The sequence below is a fragment of the Microcaecilia unicolor genome, chromosome 7 (assembly GCF_901765095.1).
Source record: "Microcaecilia unicolor chromosome 7, aMicUni1.1, whole genome shotgun sequence".
Lineage (NCBI taxonomy): Eukaryota > Metazoa > Chordata > Amphibia > Gymnophiona > Siphonopidae > Microcaecilia > Microcaecilia unicolor.
The window spans coordinates 157,344,768-157,367,707 of NC_044037.1; positions in this window are offsets into that span (position 1 = coordinate 157,344,768).

Here is a 22,940-nt window from a genome sequence, read left to right on the forward strand (position 1 = left end):
ATGCTAAATGCAACATTAGCACATGGCCTTTAATTCAGAAAATGGAGAATTGCCCATTTTCCAGTAGCAGTAGAAATTACCTTGGTGTGCAGCAAAAACCTGCTTAAGAATACATCAAGACTGTTTTCTATCACACTTTTGTAAGAGGACCCCTTAGAATGCTACTGGAGTGGAGGAGAGGTTTAGTGGTTAGAGCACCGGTCTTGCACTCCAGAGGTGGCTGGGTTCAAATCCCACTGCTGCTCCTTGTGATTTTGGGCAAGTCATTTAACCCTCCATTGCCTCAGATACAAACTTAGATTGTGAGCCCTCCTGGGACAGAGAAATATCCAGTGTACCTGAATGTAACTCACCTTGAGCTACTACTGAAAAAGTTGTGAGCAAAATCTAAATAAATACTGAGCATCTGATTAGACATCCATACAAGCTTCCTAACTTTGTATCTCTCTGCTAATTACTGGCATATTAAGTATTTGCTCCTTATTCATACTTCAATGTTTTCTTTAATTATAAACTATTTTGACCCCTAATCAACAACAAAAGGAATCTGATCTTAGAATTTTACAAGAAGATTTATCTGTGCAGTTTATTAATTAATCACTGCAGAAACCATTGCTTAAATAGCATATTTACACATTGTAATTTAGATCACCATTTTCTTGAAGCATTTGTATGTCAAGAATTCTGTGTTCATTTTTTTTTTTTTCAGTACTTACTTTTGCTTCTCTAACTGGTAAGCTCTAAAAAGGAAAAGGCTGCATTTTATTTTCTTATTTCAAATATATGTAGACTTTTACAACAATAGAGTTTTAAATTGTGCTAATGTGCACACAATCATTTTATATAATAAATGACTTTTCATATGAGTTCAACCCTCAATAGGATACCCTAGTCTTGGAAATTATGGTCAATTTCACTGTATGCTTAAAACATGGTTTCTTAGTGGCTCTTCTAAAGTAGGTTGGGTATTTTTCCTGTTTTGTTTTTGCATTATGTGCCCTTTTTTGTTTTCTGTAATTTAAATTTGTTTCATGAACTTGATATTTAAGTATTTTGTTGTAATCCACTTTGGACTACTTTTTTGTAGAAAATTAGATAAGTAATTAAGGGGGGGGATTCATCAAGTGGCATTAGGGCTATCTCTTTATGTCTCTTGGGGCCTCTTTTATCAAGCCGTGGGTTTTGTTAGCATTACCACACTGGAAACCGAGGCCTTTGGTCTGCTAGCTATTCCTCCTTTATATGTCTGTCTCTGTGGTGGGCCCATGCTCAGATCTCTACATAAGTACATAAGTACATAAGTAGTGCCATACTGGGAAAGACCAAAGGTCCATCTAGCCCAGCATCCTGTCACCGACAGTGGCCAATCCAGGTCAAGGGCACCTGGCACGCTCCACAAACGTAAAAACATTCCAGACAAGTTATACCTAAAAATGCGGAATTTTTCCAAGTCCATTTAATAGCGGTCTATGGACTTGTCCTTTAGGAATCTATCTAACCCCTTTTTAAACTCCGTCAAGCTAACCGCCCGTACCACGTTCTCCGGCAACGAATTCCAGAGTCTAATTACACGTTGGGTGAAGAAAAATTTTCTCCGATTCGTTTTAAATTTACCACACTGTAGCTTCAACTCATGCCCTCTAGTCCTAGTATTTTTGGATAGCGTGAACAGTCGCTTCACATCCACCCGATCCATTCCACTCATTATTTTATACACTTCTATCATATCTCCCCTCAGCCGTCTCTTCTCCAAGCTGAAAAGCCCTAGCCTTCTCAGCCTCTCTTCATAGGAAAGTCGTCCCATCCCCACTATCATTTTCGTCGCCCTTCGCTGTACCTTTTCCAATTCTACTATATCTTTTTTGAGATACGGAGACCAGTACTGAACACAATACTCCAGGTGCGGTCGCACCATGGAGCGATACAACGGCATTATAACATCCGCACACCTGGACTCCATACCCTTCCTAATAACACCCAACATTCTATTCGCTTTCCTAGCCGCAGCAGCACACTGAGCAGAAGGTTTCAGCGTATCATCGACGACGACACCCAGATCCCTTTCTTGATCCGTAACTCCTAACGCGGAACCTTGCAAGACGTAGCTATAATTCGGGTTCCTCTTACCCACATGCATCACTTTGCACTTGTCAACATTGAACTTCATCTGCCACTTGCACGCCCATTCTCCCAGTCTCGCAAGGTCCTCCTGTAATCGTTCACATTCCTCCTGCGACTTGACGACCCTGAATAATTTTGTGTCATCGGCGAATTTAATTACCTCACTAGTTATTCCCATCTCTAGGTCATTTATAAATACATTAAAAAGCAACGGACCCAGCACAGACCCCTGCGGGACCCCACTAACTACCCTCCTCCACTGAGAATACTGGCCACGCAATCCTACTCTCTGCTTCCTATCTTTCAACCAGTTCTTAATCCATAATAATACCCTACCTCCGATTCCATGACTCTGCAATTTCTTCAGGAGTCTTTCGTGCGGCACTTTGTCAAACGCCTTCTGAAAATCCAGATATACAATATCAACCGGCTCCCCATTGTCCACATGTTTGCTTACCCCCTCAAAAAAATGCATTAGATTGGTGAGGCAAGACTTCCCTTCACTAAATCCGTGCTGACTTTGTCTCATCAGTCCATGTTTTTGTATATGCTCTGCAATTTTATTCTTAATAATAGCCTCCACCATCTTGCCCGGCTATAGAGAACTGTGCCAGAAAATACCATGGAAATAGCACACAATAATAACTTCCTAATGCTCAGTGTTAACAGCATGCAAATTATATGTGTGCTGTGCAAGGGGGAGGAATGTGCCTGGTGCATGCACACAAGAGTCTTGTGGTAAGCAAAGCTTTTGTGTGTATGCCCATTCAAACCCTGAAGTGCAGGCACACATCAGTGCCATTCTTCTGCTCCTTATATATAGGCTTTTAAAAAAAATTTCACTTGTAAAGCTTATATTTAAGTGCAGAAAACAGGTGGTGCCAATGTGTACTTTCAATTTCATTTTTGCTCAGACTCGCACACATTTGTTCCTCACCACCAGTTAAAACGCTTGTGAGGGCTTCCTTCCTCTTTCAAATAAAATCAAAACCAGCACATTTTAAAAGGAAAATTATGAGAAATCCTCTCTTCTAACCCCTCAATATGACTTTGGAGCTAGCGGTAGGTTTCTAGCATTAGGGCAGGGATTTTTTGTGCAGTTTCTCAGAGCATTGGGAGGGAATAGCTAATGACCTCATTTACACCTATTTGCCTACAACTAAATGCAATTTAAAGAAGAATTTGAAGAAGAGCAAGGGATGAAAGGAAGATATTAAAGAGAATAGGACCAGGAGGCACTAGTGAATCCTGGAGGAAATGGCAGCCTAAGTGAAGAGCTCCAGAGAGACCATGTTTTAAATCCAAACATTCTAATTTTTTTTTTTTTTTTTAATTCATGCTCTGTCTGTTATCCCTCAATTGCAATGTCAGTTTTTAAGGGAGCGGATCTCATCCAGTATTGTTTGAGAACAGTTCTTATCAGATTTACCTGGGATCTGCTTAGGAGAAGTTGTATCCGATTTTGGTTTTTGTTTCCTTTCCCTACTGACATTGCAATTAAGGGATAACAGATGGAGTGTGAATGAGTGTAAGAAACACTGTATGAGTGTTTAAATGTTTATAAGAAACACTGTAGGAATGTGAACTTAGATATATAAACTGATAATGTGAAGAATTAATTTTCTTCTTTACGGTATTAAATTTATATAATCTCACACACCACACTACGATCTCCCCATTAGCTTACATGCCAGTTTATTATGTATCATAGTTTGGTTTATACTGTGCTTCCTAACTCATCTGGAAACTAGTTCTTCTTGTTTGATGCAATATTAATTCATGAAGTTTAAACTGATAGGTGGCATTTTAGTCTCTATGTTGCAGTTCTTCCTATGTCTGCATTCAGGGGTCCTTTTACTAAAGCGTGGCAAAATGTGGCCTGCGGTAGTGTGGGAGCATGTATTTGGCATATACTGGGCCAGTTTTTACTTTATCTGGGAAAAAGGGCTTTTTTTTTCAATGGGCCAGGACAAGGGCCTGCGGTAAAATTGAAACCAGCGCGTGCCTATTTATGGCCACCCATTGATCTAGCAGTAAGGGCTCACATGCTACATGCATGGTGACCAGTTGGTACACGCCAACTGCCGATTAACACCGGAAACGCTGCATGCAGTAGGAAATAAAAAAATGAATTGGTCACAACGTTATGGGTGTGCATCAAATTTGAAATTACTGCCAGGGGGTGCACTAGCCTGGAGGTAGTCTCATTTTAACATGCACTACATGTGCGTAGAACCTATTGCACCTTTGTGAAAAGGCCCCTCACTGCGCTTGGTGACCCCTCCTTTCTTAGCTCTCTATGCTGTTGTTTTTTTAGCATAGGAAGACTGGATTCCATGAGTGCTCTTCAACATTATCTTCCTCTCTTTATCAATGTAATGCTTTTAGGCACCCTTTTTCTAACTATCATCCAGCTACTGCATGGCCCAGGCAGTAATTCCATTTTTTTACGTGTGGCCAATATGAGCATCAGAAAATATTTTTTTATTTTCTGGCACATGGCGCTAACTAAGCGGTAATCAGTAGTGTACGCGCTGATGATTACCACCCAGTTAACATATTGGACCTTAAAGCTAAGTCAATGGGTGTAAGGTCTCAAGCCCAAAATGGACACACGCCAATTTTTATTTTGCTGTACGTTCATTTTCAGTCAAAAAAAGGACTTTTTTACAGGTGCGCTGAAAAATGGACCTGCGCGCGTCCAAAACATGTGCCTACACTAGTGCAGGCCATTGTTTGGCGGGCCTTAGTAAAAGGACCCGTTAGATTCTTGCTTAAATAATGTTAACCATACAGCTCTTTAATGCTTGTCATTAAATGTCAAGGGCATTCACAACCAGATTAAAAGAACTAAACTGTTATCATGCCTAATAAAGCTCTCTCCTGACCTAGTAATGCTGCAAGAAACACACCTTTCTCTTTCATGGAAGATTCCACTTCTTTAATGGCTGATGCAGCACTCAGATGGATCCAGTGGTGTGCTGGAGTGGGGTCTCATGGGCTCATATAATACAGCAAGAAGGAGTGTTGATGTCAAGCAAAGCAACAAGCATCAATGATTTTTAGATTTTTTCTTAAGCTCTACTCATGCTCCTTTATGGAATAACCTTAACATCAGAATTCATAATCATCCCATTAACTGGAAATTTTGACTACAAGCTGATATATGGACAATTGACCAATTAAGAAATAATGATACTTGGATTCCTTTCTTTGGCATACAAAAACAATTTAACCTTCTGCTGAGCCAGCACTTCAAGTGTCTTCAACTAATACACTGTCTTTCAATGTCTGCTCCTGTTTCTCACTTAAAAAAAAGCAGAACCAAGCATTTTCAAAATATTCTCACTAATATCAACAAATAAAGGTGCTATATCCAAATGGTTCAAAATTCTTCAAAATCACAAATGTCCATGCCCAATTGGTACAGAAGACGTTTGGGAGAAAGACTTAGAACTTGTCTTATCTGATGCTCAATAGGAATGAACTTGGGGGTCCTTTTACAAAGGCGCACTGAAAAATGTCATGCGGTACTATAGTGTAGACATGGGTTTTGGGCACGTGCCGATCCATTTTTTAGCACGGCTGTAAATTGCCATGCGTCCATTTTGGGTCTGAGACCTTACCACCAGCCAATGACCTAGTGGTAAAGACTCATGTGGTAACCAAGCATTAATGACCTACACGCGCTAAATGCCACGGTGTGTGTCCGTTATACATGCCTGAAAATACAAAATATGTTTCAGACGCGTGTATCAGATGCGCACCAAAAATGAAATTACCGCAAGAGCCACGCGGTACTCAGGCAGTAACTCCATTTTGGTGCACGTTGGGTGCTACTCAGCCATTATATTTTCTTCTCCACAGAGCCATATGGACCCATTATAAACTTTCCAAATTCACTAAGGAGAAATCTGATAAATGCTGGTCCTGCTGTCAAGAGGTGGGCACAGTATCACATTTATTATTTAAATGCCCCTCATTGAACAAATTTTGGTCTGCTGTATGGATTACTACTATATGTTCCCTATTACACATCAAGGAGAAATTGACATATCGCATTGTGATTCTTGGCCATCTGTTTTAAATAAATACTTATCTGATAATGAAGCTACTTTACTAAAGATACTGTTAGTTATTGCAATTAGATCTTTCCTTTATAATTGGAAGAATACATCCACCCTGGTGCACAATATATGGTGAAACACAGTTTGTATAACTATCAAGTTTGAGCATGTCTCAGCCTCAGCTGAAAAATGTGGTGCTCTTCTCAATTTCAAAAAAATGTGGGCACCCTTACTAGAAATTAGTGAACTACCCTATTGATGTTGGTTTTCACATGTATACACTGTTACAACGATTGCATTTCTTATCTCTAAATTAGGCATACTTGGTTATGGGTTCCAAGATGGCCGCACACACTTAGGACTAGTGTAGGCCTCTTTACCGCACTCTAATAATGCCAAAAAGACGGGGTAAAGCAGCAGCATAAGCTTCCCCGCTGCCTTCCCCAATACCTGCTGGTCCTATGGACAGATTTTTGAGGACTCCAGGAACTGGCCGGCTGATCGTGAGTGGTCCCATAGGAGATGCTGGCATGCTGGAGGAGTTTACAGCATCTCCGGGGCTAGAGACCACATTGAGCCCCGATCACATAGCTTCGCCTCCGCAACCACATCGGACTAGCTCCCCCCTCGTTGGATCAACGGGGCCACCGCCAGGGTGCGGTTTTGGCCCAGGAGTAAGTGAAGCTCTTCAACAGCAAAGTATGAGGGAGGTAGAGGGTTTGTTGGAATCCCCCAGAGAGAGTGTCCCTGAAATGAAGATTGCTGGTCAACAAGGCACAGAACGAGAGAAGGCTCCAGAAATGATACCATCTGTCCCCCCTGACCTGTTTGCAAAACCAGCAGAGGTAACGTTAGACTCATTATGGGATTTAGTTTCCCAATTAGGACAAACATTTCTTGAGCAAACTAATCAACTATCAAGTAAAACTGGACTGCTTGAACAGAGAATGGAAAAAATTGATTTGGATATTAAATCTTTAAGAAGTATGCAGGATTTTCAAACATCAATGATGAAAGATTTCAAATTTAAGATATAAATCAGAAATGTTTGAAAATTATATGAGAAATCACAATCTCAGGTTTATTAACTTCCCAAGGGTGTCAATGGTCAAACCAATGGAAATGCTAAAGCGTTACCTAAAATAAATATTGGGTATACCTGATGAAAATATACCCCCATTCACTCAAGTATATTATATCCCAAAGAAAGAAGTAGCCCAACAACAACCAAATATTATTGATGTTTATGCTTTGTTAGAATCCTCGGAGGCTGAATTAGCCATAGCAACAACACTAGTAGCTACCATAGCTTTGTTACCTGATAAACAATGGCTCTATTGAATGTTCTTTAAGAATAAGGAGAAATCCTTTTGGGGGTTAAAAATTCTTGTTGCCTGACGTTTCGAGGGAAACCCAGCGGAAGCGGAAACAATCTTTGATTTTGAAACTTGCTGTTTTGCAATTAGGGGGAACATTTTAGTTCAGATTTCCATGTAAATGTACAGTAAAATATAATGCAGTTAATTATGTATTTATGGATCCTTCTCACTTAACATCTTTTGTTGCCTCTAAAAGATCTAGGGAGTAATTAGAAAAGATACCAGCTCCTTCTTAAGTGCAAAAATGCTTTAAAAAAATTCCTGTTGTATTCCTCCATTACATTAATCTTGGAATCTAATAATGTGGACTTGAGTGTTAATGTTATAAGCATTATTTATATTCCTTTAAATTTTTTGAAATGTTAAAACAGTTTCCTGAACAAGTGTAAATCCTTGGTATAATAATGATTTAAATGTATAAATAAAATTTAAAAAATAAATAAATAAATAAATTAGGCATACTTCTTAACTGTTATGGCTAATTTACACTAACTAAAGGACCACTCATGTTCCCCCCCCCCCTTTTCTTTTCCCTACGCCAACATGATTCCCTGATACCCAAGCTGTTCTTGATAGCTCATATTTACTTTGTATAACAATTCTTGCTTTTTAATGTTATATTATTTACCCTTTGTACATTATATAAAAGTCAATAAAACCTTTTGAACTAAAAAAAGGTGAATAGGACCTCCCTCCTAAAAAAAACCTCAGTGTTGTGATACCAGATAACACCTCATTGACACTGCCAGATGGCCCAAACAGCAACCCAAATTCCCCAAATGTCACTCATAGGCAGCGTGAACCAGAGTGCATCATCCCAAAAAAACACATAGCCCTAGGCAAAATGGTGTTTAGTTATCACACTCAGCTGGTGGATATACCAGCAGCTCTTCAGTCCCCTGTACAGGAACATCTGAAAACATGCCAGTAGATTTGATGTGAAGACATCACCTCTTCATATCTTACAGAATCTACAGCATAAATGGAGTTTATAAGCACTAAAAAACTGATACAGGGTGATCTGGAGGACCAATTCCTTCTTGCTGGTGCACATCAGGCATTGGCTGCACTAGTGGAGAGGTATGACCCCTACAAACACATACCATCACTGCCTTCCTCTGCTCAGCCAAAACCTCAGCCTTCGCCCCATGCTGCTGCTACATGCACATCCCAGCTGTGGTACCGGAAGATTGGAGGGTGGCCAATGTAATGCCGATTTTTTTAAAAAAAGGTTTTTAAAAAGGTTCCAGAGGTGATTGAGGAAATTATAGACTGGTGAGCCTGATGTCGGAGCCGGGCAAAATGGTAGAGACTATTATAAAGAACAAAATTACAGAGCATATTCATAAGCATGGATTAATGAGACAATGCCAACACTGATTTAGTAAATGGAAATCTTGCCTCACCAATCTACTACATTTCTTTGAAGGGGTGAACAAACATGTGGCTAAAGGTGAGCCACTGATATTGTGTATCTGGATTTTCAATCATTGGCCATACACTAACATGTCCCCCAGACACATAATCCGAAGTCAGCATTCCTCCACAATCTACTGCCAATGGCAGTGCTATATTTATAAAGACCTTAGTCTGTACCAAGCAGTGTGCTGATGTGGGAAGGCACATGTTAAGGTTGTAGGTGAAGAAGTGAACCTTTGCTCATATGGGGTCCATATAGGGGACACCTTCTCAAGCATTAGACAAAACATTGCAACTGTCAGAAGTTCAAGGCTGCCATGCCCCTCCCTCCCAACCTGTTACATCAGCCAACAATGTAGGGGCTTCTAGGGCAAACAACACTGATGTGGCTACTGATATTTCATGTCCTCAAAGAGAACAGTGAAGTCACAGGAAGGTGAAAGGCTAGGTCCTCTGAACCAGGGTTGCATCCTTTACACATGTTGATGAAACGTGCCAACCGAGCTTCTCATTTTCCCCCCCAAACCCACCTCCCCGCTCCCCCCGTTTTCTTTTTCTGTTGATGGCTCTCTCATTCTCCCTGTCTCCTCAGCTCGAAACCTTGGGGGTCATCTTTGACTCTTCTCTCTCCTTCTCTGCTCATATTCAGCAGATTGCCAAGACCTGTCGTTTCTTTCTTTACATCCGTAAAATCTGCCCCTTTCTTTCCGAGCACTCTACCAAAACCCTCATCCACACCCTTGTCACCTCTCGTTTAGACTACTGCAATCTGCTTCTTGCTGGCCTCCCACTTAGTCACCTCTCCCCTCTCCAGTCAGTTCAAAACTCTGCTGCCCGTCTCGTCTTCCGCCAGGGTCGCTTTACTCATACTACCCCTCTCCTCCGCTCCATGGATAAATTCTTCTTATCTGTTCCCTTCTCCACTACTGCCAACTCCAGACTTCGCCCCTTCTGTCTCACTGCACCCTACGCCTGGAATAAACTTCCTGAGCCCCTACGTCTTGCCCCATCCTTGGCCACCTTTAAATCTAGACTGAAAGCCCACCTCTTTAACATTGCTTTTGACTCGTAACCACTTGTAACCACTCGCCTCCACCTACCCTCCTGTCTTCCTTCCTGTTCACATTAATTGATTTGATTTGCTTACTTTATTTATTTTTTTGTCTATTAGATTGTAAGCTCTTTGAGCAGGGACTGTCTTTCTTCTATGTTTGTGCAGCGCTGCGTACACCTTGTAGCGCTATAGAAATGCTAAATAGTAGTAGTAGTAGTAGTATCCCTGAGACTAATTGGAGTTGCTTTCTCCCACAGTCAAGATGGATCTGGAGGATGTAAAGGAGGAAAAAGAAGAGGAGGAAGAAGGGGATGAAGAGGCCCCAGAAACACAGGGAGCAGCAGCGTTTCCATGATGAATGTAAGCCCCGGGATAGGTCAAAGGAGTCCCACAAAATCATCTTGGACCCCCTCCATCCTTGACCTGGTACCAGGGGGGTGAAGAGGGGAAGGAGGATGAGGGTGGAGAGGAGAGGGTCAGGCAGGGGTAGTGAGTGGCCTGGACCCCATGCCAGTCCTAGAGCCCATCCCCACCACACCAGGGCAAGCAGGGGAGCTGGAAGGAAACCAGTTGCAGAGACCAGACAACAGACATGCTGGTCCTGGCTGCATGTAACCAATGCTCCTCCCAGAGCCAGTAGCCTCCCACCCAGGCACCCAGGGTGATGACCATGAGACTCAAGCCAACGTGGGTGTGTGAAGTCCGGCAGCAGTTAGATTTTCTCTGGGAGGAACTGCTGCTGACCTTCATACATATCCACCTCATCATGGGCCTCATGGTCACCACCTTGGAGGGGATACAGGCTGAGATACATGCCCTCACAGAGGCCATGAAGCAGCTTGGGGATATATCCCTGGACCCCCATCCCAGTTCCCACATCACAGCCCTAAGGGCAGCTAAATATCTGGCTGTGAACTAGCCAAGAGCGTGCACATGAACCCTACCAGTGCACAGTTGACATGTTTAATTTTCTTTCATACACAGCTATGTTCCAATTTGGATTTTTGATTTTGCACAATACATGGTACTTAGCTCTTAGCTGGTTAAGTTCTTATTTACTGGAAGGAACATATCACTGTTATCTTCTGTCTCATTGGTTTTATTCTCTTCCTTATGGAGTGCCACAGGGATGTATTCTGGCCCCTATCCTTTTTAACATCTTCCTAAACACAGTTTTCACTTTAATTCAAGAACATAACATTTCTGTAAATAATTATGTTGATGATGTCTTTCCAAGACCCTGACTAGATCTTTCACAGAGTCAATCCTGCCTAGATGTTGTCTCAGATTGGCTCATGAACAACCACTTAATTCTCAACCCTTCTAAGACCTCTTCCTGCTGGACCACAGGTCGGCCAACCTGTCTTTCCATCTCCTCCCTGCTTCAAGGTACGCCAATCCCACTGGTCACTCCATTTAGATATATGGGGTATATTTAGATCAGCAGTTAAATTTTGATGCACACATTGCTTCACTTATCAAGTTTTCTTGGATGCCTCAAGTTCTATGACAGTTCCCTATACACTAATTATGGTATGTATTGATTATTGATATGTTTCTGCTAGCAGGCTGGGGAGGGGCTGAGAACCTCTCTGCTAGGGTAGCTGGGAGGGACTTGCTTGCTATTGGTCAGCTGATTAATAGCTGACTTCTGCAGCTCAGACGTCAGTAGCCAGGATCTATTTTTACCTGCAGTTCCTGGTAAACGTTGCTTTGGCGTTATAGGTTTGTGCATGCTGGAAGCCTCTTATCTTATCTCTGTTTGGAGAGCTGTTGTTCTGTGGGGGAGGGGTAATTTCTGTTGCCTCTCTCTCTCTTTGTGTTCCCTAGCGCTGGTTGTCAGCACTTGTTCTGTGTTTCGTTTTCTTCTTTCTTTGTTTTTTCAGTGTTTGGTTAATTAGCTTCCCTCTACAGCTGGGCAGTGTTCTCGGGTTGATGGTGGCAGTGGGTGTCTGCTGTGTACTGTCTACTTGTTCGTCTTAGTTCTGTCCATCATGGTTCCACCCCCTTCTCTGAGTTTAGAGTGCTGTGTTAACCCTTTGGTCTCTGAGTCTGGCTGAGTGGGTTTTGTGGCCAGAAGCCTTTCTCTGGCTAGTATTCCTTCTGATTATTGTGCTGGGTGCTGTCTGCCCTGACCTGCTTGTCAGTTTGGTTCAGCTTTGCCTGTTCCTGTTGCTGCTTCTGGTGGCCCTAAGTCCTGCCGGCTGCCTGCAGGCAGGAGCTCAACTCCTGGTTGAACGGCGGCCAAGTGCAGGTGAAGTCTAGTAGCTGTTCCAGTATCGCTGTTCCTGCTGTTCCCAGGGGAGTACCTGTTGTTGCCAGTCAGTTCCTGTGGCCCCGCTTCCGCCATCTGGGTGCAATCTAGTCTGTTAGTGCAGACCATCTGTGTCCTGAAGTTCTCTACCCATGAGGAGTTCTGTACCTCTCCTCCTGTGCATTATTTTAAAATGGACACCCCCACTTATCTGCATAGGCAGGTCACTTTTCCAAATCGTGTTAGTCAGGTTGTAACTTCAAAAAGACTTTCTCAAGTCCAAGGAACTGCACAGATTCACCATCCCTGACAAGGGCCCCCTTGTTTTGCTGAGCTGCATCAGGAGAAGGAGCAATTCTTTACTCTATCCAGCTTCAAGATGGCAACAAAGGTCAAAATACATTCTGAACCAGCTCCAGCCAAACATCATCATTCTCTAATTTAAAGAAACAAAACTCTGCCTATCAAAATTAAAATTAGAAGAATGGTGTTACAGTCTGAATGTGAAAAATCCATCATTATTCTCATTGAATTAAAACCTTGGAAATTTCTCCTCTTTGTTTATTACTCTCAATCTGATCTATTACCACACATTGTAGATCCCAAAATTGATGCCCATGTTCTACATAATGTTTAACAACAACTTTTTAGCAATGCGTTATATGAAGTGCTTGTCAAGGCTTTTGTGATTCTTATTAATTGACCATTAAATGCTCCGTCAATCGATATATCGTCGAACACCAACCGATTGACCCCTGAAGAAGGCTGATATAGCCAAAATGCGGACCATGTTGGGTCCAAATAAAGGTTTTTTGGAGCACCTTACCCTTGCATGTGGTGACTGATCTCTTGACATTGGGCCCTCTCCACCCCATTTTTTTTGTGTCTTATTGCTGTGGAGAGTGTGAACCCCGCTCTGTTTTTCTACACAATGTTTAACCACGGAAGCCTCCATTTTTTGAGCCAAAATACAATGTTTGAATTCTGCCAACTGTGTTTTAAGCATACACTTAGTTTGCCCAATATAGAATAATCTTCTCCTAAAATAGCTAAAGTTATTAAAAAACATTGGCAGATTCTATCGGTCCATGAACTCCATCAAGAGATAGGAGTAACTAGAGAGGTAATTAAATTTGCTGATGACACAAAGTTATTCAAAGTTGTTAAATTGCAAGAGGATTGTGAAAAATTACAAGAGGACCTTTATGAGACTGGGCATCCAAATGGCAGATGATGTTTAATGTGAGCAAGTGCAAAGTGATGCATATGGGAAAGAGGAACCTGAACTATTGCTACGTAATGCAAGGTTCCACATTAGGAGTCACCGACCAGGAAAGGAATCTAGGTGTCATCATTGATGATACATTGAAACCCTCTGCTCAATGTGCAGCGGCGGCGGAAGCTAAGAAAGCAAATAGAATGTTAGGTATCATTAGGAAAGGAATGGAAAACAAAAGTGAGGACGTTATAATGCCTTTGTATCACTTCATGGTGTGACCGCACCTCAAATATTGTGTGCAGTTCTGGTTACCGCATCTCAAAAAGGATATGGTGGAATTAGAAAAGGTACAGAGAAGGGTGACAAAAATGATAAAGGGAATGGGACCAATTCCCTATGAGGAAAGGCTAAAGCAGCTAGGGCTCTTCAGCTTGGAGAAAAGACAGCTGAGGGGAGATATGATAGAGGTCTATAAAATAATGAGTGGAATGGAATGGGTAGATGTGAATCGATTGTTTATTCTTTCCAAAAATACTAGGACTAGGGGGCACGCAATGAAGCTACAAAGTAGTAAATTTAGAACGAATCAGAGAAAATATTTCTTCACTTAATGTGTAATTAAACTCTGGAATTCATTGCCAGATAATGTAATAAAAGCAGTTAGCTTTGTGGGGTTTTAAAAAGGTTTGGATAGCTTCCTAAAAGAAAAGCCCATAAGCCCTTATTAAAATGGACTTGGGAAAAATCCACTGCTTATTTCTAGGACAAGCAGCATAAAATATATTGTACTGTTTTGGGATTTTGAGGAAAGGGGGAGTAGGAGGAGTAGGCTCTTGAACAACACTAGTAGGCGATGTAGATTAGGAACAATCTTTTTATTTGGTCACTGTTGGAAACAGGATTCTGGGCCTTTGGTCTGTCCCAGTATGGCAATACTTATGTATTTATGTACTTAAATACTTATGTAATGATATGCACTATTGCTGGCACTACCTGTTTGGCCTCTCTTTTATGTTGGACAATGTCCTCCATAAGGTATCTATATCTGTAGAGGCCCGCTCGTTGTTGCAGAATGCTAAATTGCTATCCACTACTGAGAAGGAGATTGAATATAATGCACCTCAGGGACCTCATTTGTCTCAGCCCACTCAGCGGTGGAGGCAGGGCACACAGAAGTGAGAGATATTTACACCATAATTCGAAAGGCCCCTCCATTGCCTTGGATGAACAGGGCTGAGTACACCTTTGCACTTCTTACGCTCCTTTTGATGTGGTCCTCTGCTTGCTGGACAGTTTGTCAGCTATTTAATCTTTTTGCAGCTATAGCTGCTCACTGTTGTATATTTTCCTAGCTATTGCTGTTGGTCATCCAACTAAGTGATTTGGGGGATATCCCACCAGGGTGGTGGTGGGAGTTCAGGGGGGACAATTTGAGTAACAAGACAATAATCAATTATTGGTGCCAACTGGCAACTATTTGAATTTACATTGCATCTTGCTAGGTGCTACTCTATAAAGATGCACATGTACATTAGGGACATGACCATGGGATAGGAATGGGCGGGTCAGGGGCCTAGTGGTTAGAGCACTGGTCTTACAATCCAGAGGTGGCCAGTTCAAATCAGATGCTTCACATCCACCTGTTCCACTCCACTCATTATTTTATATACCTCTATCATGTCTCCCCTCAGCCATCTCTTCTCCAAGCTGAATAGCCCTAGCCTCCTTAATCTTTCTTCATAGGGAAGTCGTCCCATCCCCGCTATCATTTTAGTCGCCCTTCGCTGCACCTTTTCCAATTCTACTATATCTTTCTTGAGATGCGGTGACCAGAATTGAACACAATACTCAAGGTGCGGTCGCACTATGGAGCGATACAACGGCATTATAACATCCTCACACCTGTTTTCCATACCTTTCCTAATAATACCCAACATTCTATTCGCTTTCCTAGCCGCAGCAGCACACTGAGCAGAAGGTTTCAGTGTATTATCGACGACGACACCCAGATCCCTTTCATGGTCCGTAACTCCTAACGTGGAACCTTGCATGACGTAGCTATAATTTGGGTTCTTTTTTCCCACATGCGTCACCTTGCACTTGCTCACATTAAACGTCATCTGCCATTTAGCCGCCCAGTCTCCCAGTCTCGTAAGGTCCTCTTGTAATTTTTCACAATCCTGTTGCGATTTAACAACTTTGAATAACTTTGTGTCATCAGCAAATTTAATTACCTCGCTAGTTACTCCCATCTCTAAATAATTTATAAATATATTAAAAAGCAGCAGTCCTAGCACAGACCCCTGAGGAACCCCACTAACTACCCTTCTCCATTGTGAATACTGCCCATTTAACCCCACTCTCTGTTTCCTATCCTTCAACCAGTTTTTAATCCACAATAGGACTTTTCCTCCTATCCCATGACCCTCCAATTTCCTCTGTAGCCTTTCATGAGGTACCTTGTCAAACGCCTTTTGAAAATCCAGATACACAATATCAACCGGTTCCCCTTTGTCCACATGTTTGTTTACTCCTTCAAAGAATTGAAGTAAATTGGTCAGGCAAGATTTCCCCACACAAAAGCCGTGCTGACTTGTTCTCAGTAATCCATGTCCTCGGATGTGCTCTGTAATTTTGTTTTTAATAATAGCCTCTACCATTTTCCCCGGCACTGACGTCAGACTCACCGGTCTATAATTTCCCGGATCTCCCCTGGAGCCTTTTTTAAAAATCGGCGTTACATTGGCCACCCTCCATTCTTCTGGTACCACGCTCGATTTTAAGGATAAGTTGCATATCACTAGCAGTAGCTCTGCAAGCTCATTTTTCAGTTCTATCAGTACTCTAGGATGAATACCATCTGGTCCAGGAGATTTGCTACTCTTCAGTTTGCTGAACTGCCCCATTACGTCCTCCAGGTTTAACGTGAAGTCAGTAAGTTTCTCCGACTCGTCCACTTGAAATACCATTTCCGACACCGGTATCCCACCCAAATCTTCCTCGGTGAAGACCGAAGCAAAGAATTAATTCAGTCTCTCTGCTACGTCTTTGTCTTCCTTGATCGCCCCTTTTACCCCTCGGTCATCCAGCGGCCCAACCGATTCTTTTGCCGGCTTCCTGCTTTTAATATATATTATAGCAGCAGCTTCAGAGAGCATTTTCCATCTCACAGATAGGCTGCAGAGAATACCTTCTCCTGCTTTAGACTTAGCCTGGCCTCAGAATGACATCCTATAGTATATCTCCTATCAAACTGAGCTCTCTTTTTCATCAAGCACTGCCATTTCCTCCCCTCACCCTCCCCACTGACAGTTTGAACTTCGTGGGTGTGGCTTGGATCTCTTTCAGGGAGAGAAAACTAACAACTTATAGCAGCAGCTTCAGAGAGCATTTTCCATCTCACAGATAGGCTGCAGAGAATACCTTCTCCTGCTTTAGACTTAGCCTGGCCTCAGAATGACATCCTATAGTATATCTCCTATCAAACTGAGCTCTCTTTTTCATCAAGCACTGCCATTTCCTCCCCTCACCCTCCCCACTGACAGTTTGAACTTCGTGGGTGTGGCTTGGATCTCTTTCAGGGAGAGAAAACTAACAACTTATAGCAGCAGCTTCAGAGAGCATTTTCCATCTCACAGATAGGCTGCAGAGAATACCTTCTCCTGCTTTAGACTTAGCCTGGCCTCAGAATGACATCCTATAGTATATCTCCTATCAAACTGAGCTCTCTTTTTCATCAAGCACTGCCATTTCCTCCCCTCACCCTCCCCACTGACAGTTTGAACTTCGTGGGTGTGGCTTGGATCTCTTTCAGGGAGAGAAAACTAACAACTTATAGCAGCAGCTTCAGAGAGCATTTTCCATCTCACAGATAGGCTGCAGAGAATACCTTCTCCTGCTTTAGACTTAGCCTGGCCTCAGAATGACATCCTATAGTATATCTCCTATCAAACTGAGCTCTCTTTTCATCAAGCACTGCCATTTCCTCCCCTCACCCTCCCCACTGACAGTTTGAACTTCGTGGGTGTGGCTTGGATCTCTTTCAGGGAGAGAAAACTAACAACTTATAGCAGCAGCTTCAGAGAGCATTTTCCATCTCACAGATAGGCTGCAGAGAATACCTTCTCCTGCTTTAGACTTAATCCCGCCCACCCTACCCCTCTACCCACCCACCCCTAGAGTGACATGTCTTATATAACCTCCCTATCAACCCACTCATTACTTTACCTCACCCATTTCTATTCTTCTATCACCTTCTCCCACTACTCCAACCAGAGTTACACCTAATCACACTGACCACCCTTCAACATCTTCAGTCCTTCTGTGACTGTTCTCTTGTGCTTGACTGCTTAAATATTTTAAATTTAAATGCTTTACTTTTTGTCTGTTAGATTGTAAGCTCTTTGAGCAGGGACTGTCTTTCTTCTGTGTTTGTACAGCGCTGCGTACACTTTGTAGCGCTCTAGAAATGTTAAATAGTAATATACCGAAAAATTTTTTACTATGTTTTTTTGCCTCTAATGCTATCTTTTTTTTCATAATCCCTCTTGGCCTTCTTTATCTGTGCCTTGCATTTGCTTTGACACTCCTTATGCTGCTTCTTGTTATTTTCAGACGATTCGTTCTTCCATTTTCTGAAGGCGTTTCTTTTAGCCCTAATAGCTTCCTTCACCTCACTTTTCAACCAGGCCGGCTGTCTTTTGGACTTCCGTCTTTCTTTTCTAATTCGCAGAATATGTATGGCCTGGGCCTCCAGGATGGTATTTTTGAACAGCGTCCACGCCTGTTGTACAGTTTTTACTCTCTCAGTTGCCCCCCTAAGTTTTTTTTTTACTGTTCTTCTCATTTTATCATAGTCTCCTTTTTTAAAGTTAAACGCTAACGTATTTGACTTTCTGTGTACAGTTACTTCAAGGTCGATATCAAAACTGATCATATTATGATCACTGTTATCAAGCAGCCCCAGTACCATAACCTCACCAGATCATGCGCTCCACCAAGGACCAAGTCTAGAATTTTTCCTTCTCTCGTCGGCTCCTGCACCAGCTGCTCCATAAAGCTGTCCTTGATTTCATCAAGGAATTGTACCTCTATAGCGTGTCCCAATGTTACATTTACCCGGTCTATATTTGGATAATTGAAGTCACCCATTATTATCACATTGCCCATTTTGTTCGTGCCTCTGATTTCTTTTATAATTTCTGCGTCTACCTGCTCATCCTGGCGAGGCGGACGGTAGTACACTCCTATCACCGTTTTTTTCCCTTTTATACATGGAATTTCAACCCACAATGATTCAAAGGTGTGATTTGTAACCTGCTGAATTTGTAATCTATCTGAGTCAAGGCTCTCGTTAATATACAATGCTACCCCTCCACCAGTCCGGTCCACCCTATCACTATGATATACTTTGTACCCCGATATGACAATGTCCCACTGGTTATCCTCCTTCCACCAGGTCTCAGTAATGCCTATTATATCCAATTTTTCATTTAGTGCAATATATTCCAACTCTCCCATCTTATTTCTTAGACTCCTAGCATTTGCATATAGACATTTCAGAGTATGTTTGTTGTTCCTATTTGCATGATGCTTAGTACCTGACACTATTGATTTGCCATCTTTTGTCTGATCTTTAGTTGTATTTAAGGGCACCTGGCCTATTGTGCAACCTCACTATCCAGAATCCCTATCTTCCCTGTTTGTGAGGGAAAATGTGGAATGCAAATGCAATAAATAAATAAATAAAATAAAATATATTATTTATTACAAACTGTGCTTTAAACCACCCATTACATAAATCCACTCCAGATTCTATATATACTATTTCAAAATACGTGGAGGGGCATAATCGAACGCAAACGCCTATCTCCATGGGCGTTTATCTCCGAGAACGGGTCCGTGAAGGGGCGGGCTGAACCGAATTTTCAAAAAAATGGACGTTTTTGAGCTGGGCATTTGTTTTTTTTTAGTGATAATGGAAACTAAAAACGCCCAGCTGAAAAACATCCTAATCCGAGCCATTTGGTCGTGGGAGGGGCTAGGATTGGTAGTACACTGGCCCCCATGATATGCCAGGACACCAACTGGGCACCATAGGTCAGTGCGGTGGACTTCAGAAAAAGCTCGCACATGCATCATTCCCTTACCACGGGTGCTGAGCTACCAACCCCCCTCCCCCAAAACCCACTACCCACAAATGTACAACATTACCATAGCTCTTAGGGGTGAAGGGGGCACCTACATGTGGGTACAGTGGGTTTTGGAGGCCTCCCATTTACCAGCACAAGTGTTACAGGTGGGGTGGGGGGTGGTCCTGGGTCCACCTGGCTGAAGTGCACTGCGGTACCCACTAAAAGTGCTCCAGAGACCTGCATACACGCAGACCTCTAGGACTTATTGCAAGATACCTTTTCCCAAACCTTTTGCTTTTGAGTGCATTATTTTTGCATGATCGATCGACCCTCAGGTTAAAGATATCATCCAGGATAAGTCGGGGTGTTATTTGCTATTGAAAGGTGAGAATCATCAGATCCCTTTATACTTTGGTAAATGTGTATGCACCCAATAAGGATCAGAAAGCTTTTTTTGAGGAAATAGACTGCTTGCTACAGGATAAAGCAGAAGGTCACCTACTCCTGGGGAGGAACTTTAATTTGTCTTTTGATGCTCAGCTTGATAATTCCACCGCCTGGGTTCAGTATGGACAAGCTGATAGGAAGCGTTTGAGATAAGTCCCTTTCTTCCTTTCTCACTGACTTTCCTTCTTTCTCGAACCTTCATCTCCTTCCCTCATTCTTGGGGATTTTAACATTCATGCTAATGATCCCTCTGATTCTTATGCCTCTCAGTTATAGCTTTAACATCCTAACCCTTACTCACTTGGTCAGTACCCATGTTTTATCATTCACAGCTTAGTAATTTTCTTATCCCTTATTTGTCTGTCCTAAATAAAATGTAAGCTCTGTCAAGCAGGTGCTGTCTCTTGTGAAGGTGAAGGTGAAGGTGAAGGTGAAGGTGAAGCTTCGGCTTCGGCTCCCACTCTCCAGCAGGCCTCACTGGCCTGTGGCCTCTGAACAGGACTCCAAACAGTCTCTTCCCAGCATCCTGAGCAATCCAACCTCAAGCTCCTGGGCCCCTTTCTCAGTCAGGGTGAGCTGGTTCTCAGTATGCAAATTGTATGCAGATTAGCATGTTATCCTTTCACGCTCAGGGTGACCTGGTTCTCCAGAGGCAAAATTAAACAGGTCTTACCAACAGCATATTCAGGCAATTCTTTATTCCAGCCCCTTGGCACAGTTCTTCTAGCTTAAATACTTTATACATTTACATATCTTCACACTGAGCCTTCCCACACAGATTCCTGGGCTCAGCATTAACCTCAATACTTTGGGGACTTCTAACCCCAGGCTTTGCAGCCTGCTTCTCAGTACTGGGACACACAGCCCTACTTCTTCTTTGGACACCCAGTCCTTCCTTCCTTGGACACCCAGTCCTTTCTTTGAACACACAGTCCTCTAAGTACTGAGGCTACACAGTCCAACACTAATGCTTTAGGGACTTCTTACCCCAGCCTGTTTTTCTTCCTTGAGCACACAGTCCACCACAAGTCCATAGGGTTTAGCCAGTTCTTTCCAGGGGGATTCTCTTTCTTCAGCTACCAGCTCTCTTCTTTTCCTTTTACAACTCAGGTGGGGTATAAAGTGGTTAATTAGCTACACAGGACCCAGCCCATAACCTCCTATACCTGTGGACCTCCCAGGGCTCTCCCCAGTCCTAGCAACCTCCACATCCCGGCCCCTAATGGGTCCCTCTAGTGGCTCACCCGGACATCCTGGACATTTTATGGGGAACAGCGCCACCTAGTGGCCTGTCCCGGCTAGGACAGCCTCTTATTTATCACACTCTTCATGTCCAATGTACAGCGCTGCGTACATCTGGTAGTGCTATAGAAATGATAAGTAGTAGTAGTAGTAGCCTGCAGTTATGCCAGAGCTATGGCTGGTGAAACAGTGGGCGCATAAATGTAAGGCATGCAGATGCCAAGTTATGCCAATATTCTATCATGCAATCTGAGCCCACATGCCTTTATAGAACTGTCTGTCACTGCACAGCATTGGGGTGCCTAAAAGAAAATGCTCACTTTCAGAATTATCCCAATAATGGCTGAATATTTTCATTACTCTTATAGCTACCCATGGTGAGCACTTTTGCCACCACTGCCAAGTCTGAATATTGACCTGAATATATTTGGACGTTGATATCAATCCACATGGGTACTGAACACATGAATTCAAGAAGACCCCTGAGGCAAGCACTTTGGCGCCGAAATACGGACCGTGTCGGGTCCTTGATATTGATATGAATATTCTGAATAAACTGGTTTTTTATATTATCTCCCTATTGGTTTGCGCATTTGTCAGCCTCTACTGTTGCTGTTTTACTGAACACATGAGTAATGAGAGAGTTAAAAGCAGCATCAAAAGCCTGGATTTGAAGACGGCCAGAGATGGAGCTTGATGTACCGGCTCAGGAAGTCTATTCCAGGCATATGATGCAGCAAGATAAAAGGAACAGAGTCTGGAGTTAGCAGTGGAGGAGAAGGGTGCAGATAAGAGAGATTTACCCATTGAATGGAGTTCCCGAGGAGGAGTGTAGGGAGAGATAAGAATGAAGAGGTACTGAGGAGCTGCAGAGTAAATGCACCAGTAAGTCAATAAGAGGAGTTTGAACTGTATGTGGAAATGGATAGGGAGCCAATGAAGTGATTTGAGGAAAGAGCTAATATGAGCATAGCGACACTGGCGGAATATAAGTCATTCAGCAGAATTTTGAACAGATTGAAAGGGAGAGAGATGGCTTAGTGGGAGACCTGTGAGAAGCAAGTTGCAAAAGTCTAAGCGAGAGGTAATAAGAGTATGGATAAGGGTTCTGGTAGTGTGCTCAGAATGGAAAGGAAAAATTTTGGTGATATTATAGAGAAAGAAACATTTTTTAGCAGTCGGTTGAATATGTGCAGAGAAGGAAAGAGAGGAGTCGAAGGTGACCCTAAAGTTACGAGCTGATGAGACAGGGAGGATGAGAGTGTTATCCACAGAGACAGAAAATGGGGGAAGAGGAGAAGTTGGTTTAGGGGGAAAGATAAGAAGCTCAGTTTTGGTAATGTCTAGTTTCAGATGACGGAGAGACATCCAGGCAGCAATATCAGACAGGCAGGCTGATACTTTGACCTGGATTCCTGCTGAAATTTCTGGTATTGAGAGGTAGATCTGGGAGTCATCAGCATAAAGGTGATACTGAAAACCATGGGATGAGATCAGAATACCAAGAAGTATAGATGGAGAAAAGAAGAGGTCTCAGGACAGATCCCTGAGGTATGCCAACTGACAATGGGATAGAAGTGGAGGAGGATCCACCAGAGTATACA